Source organism: Vigna unguiculata, chromosome 2 (genome assembly GCF_004118075.2).
Source record: "Vigna unguiculata cultivar IT97K-499-35 chromosome 2, ASM411807v1, whole genome shotgun sequence".
NCBI classification, from domain to species: Eukaryota; Viridiplantae; Streptophyta; class Magnoliopsida; order Fabales; family Fabaceae; genus Vigna; species Vigna unguiculata.
In genome coordinates, this window is record NC_040280.1 from 17,893,694 (window position 1) to 17,910,370 (window position 16,677).

A 16,677-nucleotide genomic window follows, 5' to 3' on the forward strand; every position below is an offset into this window, starting at 1 on the left:
GCACACAATTTGATTTTCTAATAATAAATTGACTTAGTGATTAATCTTTTTGTAATTGAAAATTTATTTTTTCAAAATTGGTATTAATTTTGAAAAATAAATTTTGTCATTAATTTTGATCACTAATAAGTATCATATTATATATATATATATATATATATACCTCTTGTAAATAACGTTCTTGTATTTTTGTCTCTCTTTTCTTCCTTCCTTTTACAGCATTCCTTTTTTCCTTTTATGAAATATGAACGACCACATAAATTAATTTTAAAGACAACTAATAAAAGTTAATTATTACTTAAACTAATTTTGATATCATTATTCATATAACATAATTATTTTTATTTGTAGTTGTTTAAACATTAACATAATTTTGATTACTTCCAATTTAAATATCAACATAAAAAATATATCTTTATGAAATATCATACTATTGTTATTTGTTTTTCATATAATTAAATGTAATTCTTAGAGCTGGAAAGTGAAAAAATTCCCCCACATAAGAAGTTGTGAGAGAGATTAAAGGTTGGAAAGTGTCCCTGTTGTTAAAAAGTAATGCAAAAGACCCAAAGTAATAAATGTAAGAACCAAGCAACCATATTGAGAGTTGTAAAATTGATAGTGCTTTGAATATTTGACTCTGCTGGGAGCTATGTTAGGTTCCCTATACTTAGAGTCAGAATTCCAGATAAAACATTTTCCAATACAAGCTTGTAACTTATGAAATGTTCAACATTTTATCTTTTGTTTTTACACTATTAATTCAAACTTGAAAATGTTGAAAAAGATTGAAGAGAAGTGACATTTAATGATTATAAATTGAAGAAGGTATAAATACACATTTGGTACCCAAATTTTTTCGAAAAGTTCAATGTGGTACCCGAACTTTAGGAATGTTCAATTTGGTACCCCAATTTTCTAAAGAGGTTCAATTTGGTCCTCTCCGTTAAGTTGGAGTTAACACCGTGTCCGTACAGGACACGTGTCAAGCCATGAAATTTTTATTTTTTTTAAATTTTTTTTCAAAAAATTAATTTTTTTTTTCAAAAAATTTTAAAAACTGTCACGTGTCAGTTTATCATCGTGCCACGTGACAGCTTACAAGCATGACACATGGCAGTGTAATAGTTGTTTTCAATTTAGTACCCCAATTTAAATTTTTGGTTCAATTTAGTACCCCAATTGTTTAAAATCATTCAATTTCGTCATCTTCCATTTGAGACCAAATTAGTAAATAAGCTTAATTACAACCTATATATACATGTTACAGTAACTTTTTATAATATATATACATCAAATCATTTCACCTAAATACTTAAATTATTTTATTTTTTTCATTTTAACCTTTGTAATTTTTTATACATGAAATTTTTTACACTTGTAAAAAATAAAATAATTTGAATATTTAGGTGTAGTGATTTGATGTATAAATTCAAAACAATTATTTTAACATGTTTATATAAATTATAATTAAGCTTATTTACTAATTTGGTCTCAAATAGGAAAGGACGAAATTGGATCATTTTAAAAAATTTGGGTACTAAATTGAAAACAACTATTACACTGCCACGTGTCATGCTTGTAAGCTGCCACGTGGCACGATGATAAACTGACACGTGGCATTTTTAAAAATTTTTTGAAAAAAAATTAAAAAAAAAATAAAAATTTCATGGCTTGACACGTGTCCTGTACGGACACGGTGTTAACTCCAACTTAACGGAGAGGACCAAATTGAACCTCTTTAGAAAATTGGGGTACCAAATTGAACATTCCTAAAGTTCGGGTACCACATTGAACTTTCCGAAAAAGTTTGGGTACCAAATGTGTATTTATACCATTGAAGAAATATGGCACTCTATTGATTGTTGGAAACTGTAGCTTCTGATCATGCTATTTTAAATGTCAGATAAGTTTTTCAAAATAAGCAAATTGTGAAAAGGAAATATGATTCGAAATATTATTAACTCAAGAAATAAAGCTGACTTATGTTTCCGCAAAGTATATAATTCAAGTTATAAAGCTTATAAATTAAAAGTTCAACAAATTTATAGAAATAATTAGGAGGAACGAACGAAGAAAAGACAACATCGGATGGAAACTTAGGAAGTTTCTTTGTTTTTTCAAACTGTCCCAAGTGCATCACTTAATTTCATTTAATGAAAATCAAATTAAAGAAAAAAACTATCATGTCACGTCTGTCATGTAAAAGTCTATAAACACAAACTAATTTCACATAAACTTCACTTCTTATTTACTGGGAGAGTGTCTCTCACCAACAACACTCTCAGCCTTCACGAGCAATTCTAAGAGGTACAAAGTTATCTCTCCTCCGATAACACCTTTTTCTACCTTCAATACTCATTTCTGATCAGAAAAAACAATCCTAACAAACTCATTTGCAGAATCAAAATGAGTGGCAGCAACGACGGGGCTGGAAGCAGCTAGACCTCCACGTTTCTGCAAGTGGCCGGAGCAGCCGCCGCTGCTGCCGCCGTAGTCGACGGTATGTACGCCATTATCTCATCATCATCAGCCAACCCCGAGCATGAAGCAACGTTTGGTGGAAGGCGTGAGAGCGAAGAACGTTTGCATGGCGATGCCAGGTCGCGCAATGAGCTTTATAATAACGGTGGTAGCGCCGTGGTGGTAAGATAATTTTGTTTCCTCTTCAGTCACGTCACAATTATTGCGTTATTGATTGCACCTGACCCCACATGCGTACAATGATGTTTTGAACATTTAATGGGGGCCAAACAATAGCAAAACCAAAACATAATTAAAAGACTGAATAACTCTCTGTGTATTATTTACGTAACGTGGGAAATTGTTTGTAAAAAGAAGAAGTTGATATCAGCAATTATAGAGAAGAAAGATTGCAGAACCAGAAGAAAAAAACCTTCCCCCTTTCTAACATTTTGGCCCTATATTTACTTGAGGCCCCACACAAAATCCTGCAAACGTGAATTTGTTATTCTCTCCCTTTTGCTGGTCCTCTCTGTCCTTTGGGTTTGTTAATTGCCAGCTGTCCCACTTTCTCAACAAACTTCTCAGACTTCATTTTTTCCAATTCTGCCCTTGCCTCATTATCTGATATAACATTGTTGCCCCCATTAAGAATAACCTTGTCCTCAAGGTTAATATCTGGATACACTTCTTTAACTGATAGCCAATCTTCCCACGTAGCATGCATCTCTTCCAAGCCCTCCCATTTAATTAACACCTGTTGCACTTCTTTTCCCCCTTTAATAATATTTCTTGTTTGTAGAATAGTTATAGGTTGCAGAACTGGACCAACTTCATTAGTGATCATGGTTAAAGGAATATACGGTTTTATATGTTCACCATAGTAGGGCTTCAGCTAAGAACAGTAAAAGACAAGATGAATTTTTGCATGACTCGGCAACAACAACTTATAAGCAACGGGCCCACCTTCTTTATAATTGGGAATGGTCCAAAGTACCTCATTCCCAACTTCTGGTTTCTTCTTAGTGCCACCGAATTCTGTCTATAAGGCTGAAGCTTGACCAATACCATATCCCCTTCGTTGAACTCAACATCCCTTCTCTTTCTATCAGCATTCTTCTTCATTTGTTGCTGGGCTTTGGTTAAATTACTTTTCAATTGAGACAAAATTAAATCTCTTTGTTGCAACATCTCCCTAAGGTCCAAAGGATCCTTGTTATCCACAACATATTTATCCACCCGAGGTGCTTCTCTCCCATACACCACTTGAAAAGGAGTCATTCCTGTGCTAAGATGATAGGATGTATTGTACCAGAATTCAGCCCATGATAAAAATTTTGACCAAGCTTTTGGATTATTATATGTGAAGCAACGCAGATACATCTCCAAGCAACGATTCACAGCTTCCGATTGGCCATCTGTTTGCGGGTGATAGGTCGTGCTCATAGCTAGTGTGGTGCCACTCAACTTGAACAACTGCTTCCAAAACTGACTAACAAATACTTTATCCCTATCAGAAACTATGGTTCGAGGAAAACCATGTAACTTAGCCACATTTTTCATGAAAGCATCTGCAACTTGCACACTAGAATAGTTTTCCTTTAATGCTACAAAGTGAGCATATTTTGACAATCTATCTACAACCACATATATCACTGTGAAGCCAAAGGATGGCGGTAATCCCGTGATAAAGTCCATAGTTATGTCCTCCCATATTTGGTTTGGGATTGGTAAAGGTTGTAACAAACCTGCAAGTAAAACATTAGAAGTCTTTGCTTGTTGGCAGATAAGACATGTCCTTACAAATGTTGCAATGTCTTGTTTCATTCCCTTCTAATAAAACTGAGAAGCAATTCGGGCTATTGTTCTTGTGATACCCGCATGCCCACCAATAGGAGATGAGTGAAATTCTTGAAGAATTTGTTGAATCATGGGGTGTTCATGTGGCACCACTAGTTTTCCATTCCAGCACAACAAGTCATCTTGAGTAGAGTACATACGGTGGGGTGGTTTTCCTTGTCTACATTCTTTTTGAATCGCACCCAATGTTGCATCTACAGCAATGGCTTCCCGTAATGCTGACAAGATCTCTAATTTGGGTTGGGACCAAGCCACAAAGAAAGATCTAGAAAGAGCATCTGCAGGGATGTTTTCTTTCCCGGGCTTGTACTCTACTGTAAACTCGTATCCCAACAATTTATGCAACCACAATTGTTGTTCAGGTGTTTGAACTGTCTGTTCCGTGATGCTTCTCAAGCTCTTTTGATAAGTTCTAATAACGAACCTATGTCCAAGCAAATAATGCCTAAATTTTAGCATATAATTCTCGGGAATAACTTGACTTCTTTTGTAAAGTGGGATTGAGCTTTTTTGAAAAGAAAGCTATGGGGTGATTATTTTGACTCAAGATAGCTCCAACACCTATTCCGGATGCATCTGTTTCCAATACAAAAGGTTGGGAAAAATCAGGCATAGCAAGTACTGGTGCCTTTGTTAAAGCTACTTTAAGAGCTTCAAACGCAATTGTGGCTTGAGAGTCCCACTTAAAACTGTCTTCTTTTAGAAGTTGTGTCAAAGGACTAGCAATTGTGGCATATCCTTGAATAAACTTCCTATAGTATCCAGTAATGCCCAAGAATCCACATAGTTGTTTCAAATTTGTAGGTTGTGGCCAAGCTAACACCGCAGCAACCTTGGAAGCATCCATTGCCACCCCTTTTTCCGATACTATGTGCCCCAAGTAGTCCATTTGGAGTAACCCAAATGAGCACTTCGAAAGTTTAGCATATAGTTTATGCTTTCTTAGACTCTGTAGAACCACCTCTAAATGCTGCAAATGGTCATGCCAAGAAGAGCTGTAGATGAGTATGTCATAAAAAAAAACAAGGACAAATTTCCTTAAGAATTCTCTAAAAATGTCATTCATCAATGATTGAAATGTGGCTGGGGCATTAGTCAAGCCAAAAGGCATTACTATCCATTCGTAGTGGCCATGATGAGTTCTAAAAGCTGTTTTGAACCTGTCTTCCTTGTTCACCAAAATTTGGTGGTATCCTGACCTTAGATCAAGCTTGGAAAAGAACTTTGCCCCAAATAATTCATCTATCAGTTCATCCACCGTAGGCATAGGGAAACTATCTTTGATAGTTATTATATTTAAAGCTCTATAATCTGTGCAGAACCTCCATGTACCATCTTTCTTCTTCACTAGTACAATTGGAGAAGAAAAAGGGCTATTACTAGGCGTGATCAACCCTTCCATTAACATCTCAGTGACCATCTTCTCAATTTGTTCTTTTTGGCTGTGAGGATACCTATACGGCTTGACTTTTACAGGTTTTGCATTTGGCAATAAAGGAATGTTGTGGTCATGGCTTCTATTTGGTGGTAAGCCATGCGAAACTTCAAATACATCTTTATAAGTATGTAATAACAAAGCAATTTCAGGTTCTACATTATCAGGAATTTGTACCCACTGATCCTTCGAGCAATACGACAACTGCATCTACAATGTAAATACCTCTACAATAGCATGTGTTCTATTCATTCTACGCATATGATGAAACTGAGCTTGTCTAGGTAGCTTGGCCTGATCCCCATGCAACGTGATAAATTTTCCATCTACATAGAACTTAAGAGACAGGGCACTGTAGTCTGATATGTGAGGTCCTAAGGTTGCTAACCAAGCAGCACCAAGTACCAAATCTGCACCCGAGATGGGTAAAAGATACACTAGCAACCGTAGCATGTGACCTTGAATCTGAACCTCCACATTTTTTACCATTCCTTCAACTGTTAAAGTGTGACCATTGCCTACCAAAACTTGAAAACCTGCAGTTGATTCGACAGGTAGCTTCAGAGAATTCGCAAGTCGTGGCTGTAAAAAGTTATCAGAACTTCCATTGTCAAGTAATAGTAGGCTGTAGATAATTTTGTATGCGTCACTAGTTTTATTTATATACCCAAAGGTAGTAGGTGATTCTAGTTGATGCATATTTTAATTATCAATAATGTTATAATGTGATTAGCATCATTATGTTTATGTTTGTGTATTAGTGGATCTCCCAAAGGAGAACATTAGTATCCATAGAATGATTGTTTATATCTAAATCTATTTTTTTTACGTTTAGTTTTATGACTCAAAGCATTGATGTTAGGTATGTGTTAATTGTAGTCTCTGTTCTGGTATCTTTACACTTGCATGCTTCGTTTGTTCCAGTCTTTAATGGGTTGAATTTCCCTGACTGGAGTGAGCAAGTCCAATTTCACTTAGGTGTGTTGGATCTTGATCTAGCTCTTCTAGTTGAAAAGTCGGCTGCTATCACGGATACTAGTAGCAATGAAGAGAAAGCCCATTACAAAGCTTGGGCAAGATCAAACAGACTTACCTTAATGTTTATGAGAATGAGCATAGTAAGCAATATAAAGTCAGTTCTTCCCAAAACTGATGACGCAAAAGAATTTATGAAATTTGTGGAAGAGCGCTCCCAAACTGCTGATAAGTCTCTCGTTGGGACACTGATCAGTACGTTGACCACTATGAAGTTTAACGGTTTGCGTACTATGCATGAGCATGTGATCGAGATGACAAATATCGCAACAAAACTTAAGTCTTTAGGAATGGCAATGAATGAAGGTTTTCTCGTGCAGTTCATTCTGAACTCATTACCGTTTGAGTATGGTCCGTTCCAGATCAACTATAACACCATGAAAGACAAGTGGAATGTGCATGAGTTGCACAATATGCTAGTTCAGGAAGAGACCCGACTGAAGAACTTAGGGAGCCACTCTATTCAGTGTGTGAAGAATTAATGAGCTGTTGGAAAGAAAGTTGCTAAGAAACATGGAAAGGGTAAAGGACCACTGAAGATTGACGAGTCCTCAACCAAAATCCAGAAGAAAAATGACAAATGTCATTTTTGCCGGAAGTCTGGACATTTCCAGAGGGACTGCATAAAGTGTAAGGCTTGGTTCGAAAAGAAAGGTGAGCATAATGCTTAAGTATGTTTTGAATCAAACTTAACTGAAGTTCCCCATAATACGTGGTGGATTGATTCTGGATGTACATGGTGTGTAAACTTAAAAGATCGATATATGGACTTAAACAAGCTTTTCGACAATGGTATCTTAAGTTCAATGATACTATTATGTCCTTTGGATTTAAGGAAAACACCACTGAAGGTCAGTGGGATTAAGTTTATATTTCTGATTTTGTATGTTGATGATATCTTGCTTACGACTAGTGATCTTGGTCTATTAATTGAGACTAAGGTTTCTCTCTAATAACTTTGAAATGAAAGATATGGGTGAGGCATACTATGTGATAGGAATAGAAATATTCCGTGACAGATCACAAGGACTGTTAGGTTTGTCTCAGAATGCATATATTAATAAAGTTTTAAAGAGATTCAGAATGGATAAATGTTCAGCATCTCCTGTTCCAATACAGAAAGGAGACAAGTTTAGTCTCATGCAATGTCCAAAGAATGATTTGGAATGGAAACAGATGGAAAATATCCCTTATGCATCTGTTGTTGGGAGTTTGATGTATGCTTAAACCTGTACGAGGCCAGATATTAGCTTTGCAGTTGGTATGCTTGGTAGATACCAAAGTAATCCAGGTTTGGAGCATTGGAAAGCTGCAAAGAAAGTTTTAAGATACTTACAAGGAACAAAGAATCACATGCTTACTTATAGAAAATCTGATCACCTTGAGGTGATAGGTTATACAGATTCAAACTTTGCCAGCTGTGTGGATACAAGAAAGTTTACATTTGGTTATGTGTATCTTTTAGCCGGAGGAGCGATTTCATGGAAAAGTGCGAAGCAGTCTGTCATTGCTGCATCCACCATGGAAGCTGAATTTGTGGCATGCTTTGAGGCCACAGTTCAGGCTAATTTGTTGCAGAACTTTATTTCAGGACTTGGAGTAGTCGACAGTATTTCCAAGCCGCTGAAAATTTATTGTGATAATTCCGCAGCAGTCTTCTTTTCTAAAAATGACAAGTATTCTAAAGGTGCTAAACATATGGAGTTGAAATATTTTGTCGTTAAAGAAGAAATTCAGAAACGTAAAGTGTCAATAGAACATATTAGCACAGATCTTATGATTGCTGACCCTTTAACAAAAGGGTTACCGCCCAAATTGTATGCTGGTCGTGTAAAGAATATGGGCATTATGTCTAATAGTGAATGTTAAATGTTGAATGTTAATGTTTTTTAATGTTTATGTGACACTCTGAGCTCCCTAATGTATAAATTTCTGAAATCTGTGTTTTCTTCTTTATGTTTATGCATGCAAATTATGATGAAGAAAACAAATTATGTTATGTTATTGCTTTGTAAAATGACATTATGTTTGAACCCATTATGGACTTCTCATTTTTTAAGGTCATGTTAAGGAGAAAGGGATGATATAGTAGTACATGGAAGGGATCATGTCGATCAAATGATGTGTGACCGCCATGACTCTTATTATTTCTGTATCTTTAATTATGAATAATGATGGAACCAATTTATGCAAGGTCTTTTATTGCGCATTATGTTTATGTATTAAATCACATAATGTTATATGAGTCAAGTGGGAGAATGTTAGAATTAATTGACGAATTAATTCTATTAGTGACTCATTTGAAATATTATGATGGACCCAACTGTGATTTAATAAAAAAATATAAAGACTTATTGGTTATTATTATGGGAAGTGATAATAAAATAAAATAAAGATAAAGATAAAATAAAACTAACTTGATGGACGTTGGTATAAAAGGATTTTGGGGTTCTGTCTCTGGCCATAAGGTTCTTTTCACGGTAACCCATCAAGAACGTGTGAGAAGAGAAAGAAAGGCAAAGAGATAGATTGAGAAACGGTGGTTGAAGAGCACACAAGATTACAAATTTGAAGAACGCATATTCACAGTATCTCTCATGGATCAAGGTTAGTGCTCTATTATGTTTTATGGAGTGAGAATCATAACTCTTCAAGATCCTTAATTAATTTTACAAAAGCATCCTTCCATTGGAAACTGGTCACGTCACCAACATTCAAAATAGGCTTCCTCCGATTCCAAATAAAACTCACAGAATCTTAAAAACATGTACCAACTAAAATCACATCCATCCAAAAACACCAAATTCGAACAATTATGAAACAAAATGGTAAGCAGCGAATCTGATAAAGACCAGACTATAAAGATAAAGGGATTAAAACAGGGGATAGAGAGCAAGGCCAGGAAAGGATCGGGCTTACCTGAGAACGGAGGCGGACTGTTCTCATTGACGCCAGAAACGGTAGAGGCAGGCCCGAGCTCCGACGCTTTATAGCGACGCCGAGAGGAGAAGCGAACAGGCTAAGGCAAGGGCGGCGCGCGGTGGCTTTCGTCGGGAAGTAGCCACTCCGACAAGGGTTAGGCGGTGCGGAGAAGACGAACCTTGATGGTGGAGTGTATGAAGAGTGAAAATGGAGTGGATCCTGGATCTGTGTTCTGGTACGTTATAAGAAGAGAAAACTGAAAAGGCGTTAGAGTGTAATGATGAGAAGTTATGTATGGTCTCTGATTATGAGTGATGGTGCCCGTGACAAATTTCACAATTGCGGGAAGAAGAAAGAAAAAGTAAAAGAAAGATTGTTCCCCCAAAATTAGCTTATATCTCTTTCTTTTTGATTTTTTTTTCCCATGTAGCACACTTTTTCCAAAATATTCCCTGGATAGCATACTGTGCACAATATTTACATGCATAGCACAGTTTTATTTTCCGTTGAGAATTCGGTTTCCGGGCAACTGAATTCTAAATTCAATTTTGCAATTTTTTTTCTTATACCAGTCTGAATTCGGTCCCCAGGGACCCGAATTCTGTACTGGTTTTTTTTTTTTTAAATGATGAAAACATAAGGTTTTTTTAAAATAAATATAATTAATTTTTATTTTTGTTATTAATAAAATAGAAACAATTAAATAAATTATTTAATATATAATGTTTAATGTGTTGTTGTATTATTTATTTTTTAATGTTTATTAAATATTTATATTTTGATTTGTTTATAAGAATTTTATTGATAAAATATTTATTTTTACACAAAAATAAATAATGTAAAATTTATTGTTAGAATTTATAGTAGGTATTAAGTTTAAGGAAAATGATATATTAACATCCATTTATTGAGAACTTCACTCACAACTTGACGTTTTATTGTCACTTTCTATTTTTTTTTTAATTTTTTTCAATTTTCACGTTGGTTTTCTTTTGAAGCAAGCAAAAAGAGAAAAAACAAAAGGTGAAAATGCAAATTGGAAGCGAAAAAATAGAAAGTGTGAAAGGATGTGTGAAACCACTGTGCAATATTTTTGGTTACCCATGGCTACATAAGTGCTAACCTATGGTATACATTTTGAACATGTGTGAAAGGATGTACAAAACTTATTTTAATCTTCACTCTCTTCATTATTAGTGGGGAGTATATGTTGGTGAGTCAAGGAATAAAATTTTTGTAATTTATTTAACAACATATGAATTCATTCCCTATGTGCCAACCCGTGACTTAATAAATGGTAACCCAGGTGCAATGTTTTGCACATGAATTTTTTCTTTCTTCAATAACTTCAATAATGGCACTTTCATGCCTTGAGTTCATATGATAAAGTTAAATCTTCATACTCATATTCCTTCAAGTGAGTCTAGTTTGCCCCTATTTGTTGTTTCGAAAAGGAAAATAAAGGTGTATATATTTCTTCTTCACTACTAGTGTGCAGTATTTTTGGTTACCCATTGCTACATAAGTGCTAACCTGTGGTATACATTTTGAACATGTGTGAAAGGATGTACAAAACTTATTTCAATCTTCACTCTCGTCATTACCAGTGGGGAGTATATGTTGGTGAGTTAAGGAATAAAATTTTTGTAATTTAATTAACAACATATGAATTCATTCCCTATGTGTCAACCCGTGACTTAGTAAATGGTAACCCAAGTGCAATGTTTTGCACATGAACTTCAATAGTGACACTTTCATGCCTTGAGAAGTGTGACAACTTTGTTCATATTTAGTTTTCTTTTATATGTTTTAACATTGTACTTTAAGATGGTTGAACTTGTTCACTTTATCTAAAGAAGTTGTTGTTCACTATTTAGCAATGAAGCATTTGGAATGATTAAGTTCTTGCATTACTGATATGCGAATTTGTGTTAAACATGGAAAACTCTTACAAACACATAAAGACGACCTAATACATATGTAATCCAATATTAAAGTACATATTTGTCCTTTTAATCACCGTAGTGGTGTCTAGTTCCACACCGAGGTCGACGCCTGTTTCTGGTGGGGTTCCTCCTATGCACTTCAGGTCTAGGTTCTTCAACCAGTGAAGATTGTCGTTCATGTTCCTCATCAAGTTCATGATCATCATTTGAAGCAGATGATGATGCTTGTGTGTAAGGATTGTGGACGTAGTAAACTGAGTCTTGTTGTGGCTGATGCAGACCTTCAAAGAAATTTGGACTTTGGGAATATGTATGCAACCACGGTTGTGCAGAAGGTGGAGTTTCATCATAAGTTGCAAACATACTTGGTATGCCTAGTTCTGAGTTTGGTGAAACTGAATTCCTTGTTCCCTTCATACCTTGTGGTGGAGGAGGAGTGTTTAAGTCATGCGTAGTTTGTGGTGGTGGAGGGACATTTGTCGATGTTGATTGACGATGCATTCTAGGATCATTTAACATTTGTGGAACTGACAAATATAAAAATGAGTTTGAAGTATACCATGACATGTACTCCATTGTGTGTTGAAGTGGCCCAAGGGAACAATGGTGTCTTGCATATGATCAAGGAAGAAGGTGGGGTCACGTAACAACAAATTTGGCTGAAACAATAAATTCTGTCTTGAAGAAGACAAGAAATTTGCCAATTTCATCCATAGTATTGGCCACGTACACCAGGTGCAACACATACTTTACCAAAAGAGGTAGACAAATAACTGCAATGCTTAGTGCTGGTCATGTGTATTCTGAATATGCGACGAACTTCCTACAAGATGCAGACTCCAAGTCCAACACGCACCACGTCCTTGAATTTGATAGAAATACCACAAGATTTAGAGTGGAGGAGATGGTCAATCCCAGAGAGGTTCGTCCGGTAGGAAAATTTGTAGTCAGGTTAGATGAAAGGTGGTGTGATTGTGGAAAGTTTCAAAAACTACATCTACCATGTTCACATGTTATTGCAGCTTGCAAGCATCCACATCACGACTTCAGCATGTACATAAGTCCACATTACAGGCTGGATGTCATCGTCAAAGTATATGGCAATTTATTTGGCGAGTTAAGACATGAAGAATATTGGCCACCATACTAAGGGCCACAGGTTTGGCCTTATCCTGCCACAAAAAGGACTGAGAATGGTCGTCCTAAATCAAGTAGAATTAGGACTGAGATGGACATTAGGGAAGGAAGACAATCAAGAAAGTGTTCCTATTGTAGAACTGAAAGACACACAAGAAATCATTGTCCTAATAACCTTGCACTTTCATGATCTGCATCAAACCACTTAGTTTATGTTGTACTTTGATTTGTTTTCAATAAATATAAACTTCATTCAATTCAATGGCACATCTTTTCTTATTATCTTTTATTCTTACTTATTTTACATAAACCAAAAACATATAAAAAATTAATTTCATATACAATAATAAAATTGTTTTAAATTATTTTAATTATTTCCTTCATTTCTAAATTAATTTAGACAAATTTACAATGTTTAAAATATAAAATTTTTAACAATTATCCAAAATTAAAAGAAGCTGATAATTCCAATTTTTGTTAACACATATTAAAAAAAAATTCATACTTCACAAATTATGAAACAAAATTTAAAATTAAATTGAATTTTATATTTTGAAATTACACATAAAATCACTTACTATACAGTACAAATTCATTTTTTTAATTTATAAATTCATAAACACAATAAATTATTCTTTATTTTACTATTTTTTCAAATAACACCTCAAATAACTAATAAAACATTACTAATTCGATTTTTTTAATTTTTTTTACTCTTATCTATTTTAAAAAAAAATAATTATATCAATTTTAAAATCAACAAATTCAAAAACAAATAAAATTATTTTTTTTCTAATAACTAATAACACATTTATAATTCTATTATTTAAAATAATTTATTTAATTATTTCTATTTTATTGATAACAAAAATAAAAATTAATTATATTTATTTTAAAAAAACTTTATGTTTCCATCATTTAAAAAAAAAAAAAAAACCAGTACAGAATTCGGGTCCCCTAGGGACCGAATTCAGACTGGTATAAGGAAAAAAAATTGCAAAATTGAATTTAGAATTCGGTTGCCCGGAAACCGAATTCTCAACGTAAAATAAAACTGTGCTATGAATGTAAGTATTGTGCACGGGGAATATTTTGGAAAAAGTGTGCTACATGGAAAAAAAAATCCTTTCTTTCTTCCTATTTCTATTATTTTATATATCACTTCACTATAATTATTGTCCTTACCAAAATAGTAATTATAAAACGAAATATCGTTGTATTATTTGTCTATCATTAAAAATCAATTATCAAGACATAACTAATGAATGTAAATATTGTGCACAGTATATTATCCGGGGAATATTTTAGAAAAAGTGTGCTACATGAAAAAAAAATCGATTATGAGAAGGTGGAAAAGATAAGGGTGATGCTACGCCGTTTTGATGGGGAAGTGAAGGTGGTTCTTATCAAGACGAAGGCTAATAGAGTTGCTCACACTCTCGCCAACAATGCTCGTATTTCGTATTATGGTGGTCCCTCCTACCAGGAGTTTATAAATCCACCTCCTAACTGTCTCTTGTTCCTCGAAAGGGATGAGACTGGGTGTGTCAGTAACTTCTACTTATTATTTTACCCAAATAACAAACCCAAATTCGTCACCCATGTTTGCTTTAGTTTTTTCTTTATTTCTGTTGACATGTTCAGAAATTATCCAAATCTCATTTATGAATCCCTTTGTTTGGTTGTTTACGAGATTGAATTCGACACAAACTTACTTTCAGGATAAATTTTTTTCAGCTGGTTTCGATGTCAACCTGCTACAGGTACATGATTTTGCTCTTTAGAGAAAATTTCAAAATTTTAAATTTAAATCTTCTGTATAAAGTAATATTAGGAAAAAATATTAGACTAGAATAACCAAACAGATCTCTAGACGAATATATTTGTTATTCACGAATAAAGTGGATGTTTCGGACTAAACCTGAAAAAGAGTAATTATAATACAGATGTAAATGATATTTGAGAATGGTTAAGTGTATGTCCCTTTTCAATATAATGCCTTCATTTTTGCCTTTGGAAAAGAAAAATATAGCTGGGTATATAGTAAATGCGAGGAACATTAGAAGACCTCGAGGGATAGTAATTAAGGAAGTTTATTTGCTTTTTTTATTTACCCCTCCAATTTGAGATGTACGCTTTTATTATTCTCTTTTTTTTTATGATATTTAAAATAGAAATTTAACATAATCTTTTTAAAAAAAAAAAACTCTTATATATATATATTCATTTTTGTTTGATAAAAAATATGATTAAAAATAGATGAAAAATAAATTTGTTTCGGCGAATATAATTTGTCTTGATTTTCACAAAATTGTGTTCAATGCCTAAATATTTAAAATTAGGAATGAGGATAATACATATGAACATGTTTCCTCTATCCTCATCTTAAAATACTAAAACATTCATTTAGTTTATTAAATAATATAACCAAATTTATATTATTTTTTCCTTATTTATAGTTTCATATCTTAATTTAATATACATCTTTGATCATTTGGAATAATTTATATGATTATTTGATATTTATCAAATTATTATCTGATAATTTTATTTCATAATTATACTGTTCTAATTTAGTTTTTGATATTTTAGAAAAAAAATTATTTTAAATATCTAATAATATCATGTTTTCTCTATAAACTAGTTTAAAACCTGTGGTACCTAGTTTTATTTGGTTTTCTTCCCATATTAATATTAATTTATTAAATTAAAAAAAATATTTATTATATTACAGATAATTTTTTGTATATATTATTAATATTATTTTTATTTTAGTAATAATATATTTTAATGGATAGTGTATAAGAAATAATTTCAATAAAAATATTTTTTTTAATTAAATTTAGGAAGATAATTAAAATTTTGATTAGAAAATTTAATCTAAATATTGCTTTTGAGTTATTTAGAAATGAAAGGATAGTTGTTTTATAAATCTTTTAAAAATTTCTGATAAATTTCAATAATTCGGTATTTTCTTTAAATAACTTACTATTTGTATTGTTTGTATATATCATAATAATATATTAACGTTTTTGGTATAGTTTATGTGAAGTGTTTTAAAATATAATAATATAGTTATACTTTTGGTATATTTATGTGATGTGTTTTAGAAGTGGAGAAACATTTTTGGGAAATATATCGACATCTTGGTTAAAACCATGTGAAGTGTTTAATGTAATTAGGGATGGCAACGGGGCGGGACGGGGACGGGTTTCGCTATCCCATACCCATCCCCGCATAAAAAATTCATCCCCATACCCAAACCCAACGGGTATCAAACTTTTTTCCCATCCCCATCCCCACCGGGTAACGGGTATAATCTCGTACCCATACCCGTACCCGTGTTCTAATTACTTCAATATTAATTTTTATAAAAGAAAAAAAATTACGGTAAAGAAAACATAATATTATGAAATATTCAATATTAGGAGGATTTTCTTCGATGCCAAATACCTTAAAATAAATTATAATTGTTTACATTTTATATTAGAATACCAAATAAAATTTCATGTGAACCAAAACATTTGTTAAATTTGCAAACTACAACATTGATGAACTTAGTTGATAAAATTAAAAAATATTTCAAAAAAATATAAAAGGAAAACAAATATTTAAATTAAAATATATTTTAAATGTTTGTTTACTTCAATTTTTTAAATTCTAATGAATATCTTTTTTATACACTAATAAAAGTTATAATATATCACTTGATCAAAATGACACAAAGAATAAATAATAAACATAATAATAAAAGGAAAACAAATATTCAAATTAAAATATATTTTAAATGTTTGTTTACTTCAATTTTTTAAATTATAATGAATCTCTTTTTTATACACTAATAAAAGTTATAATACATCACTTGATCAAAATGACACA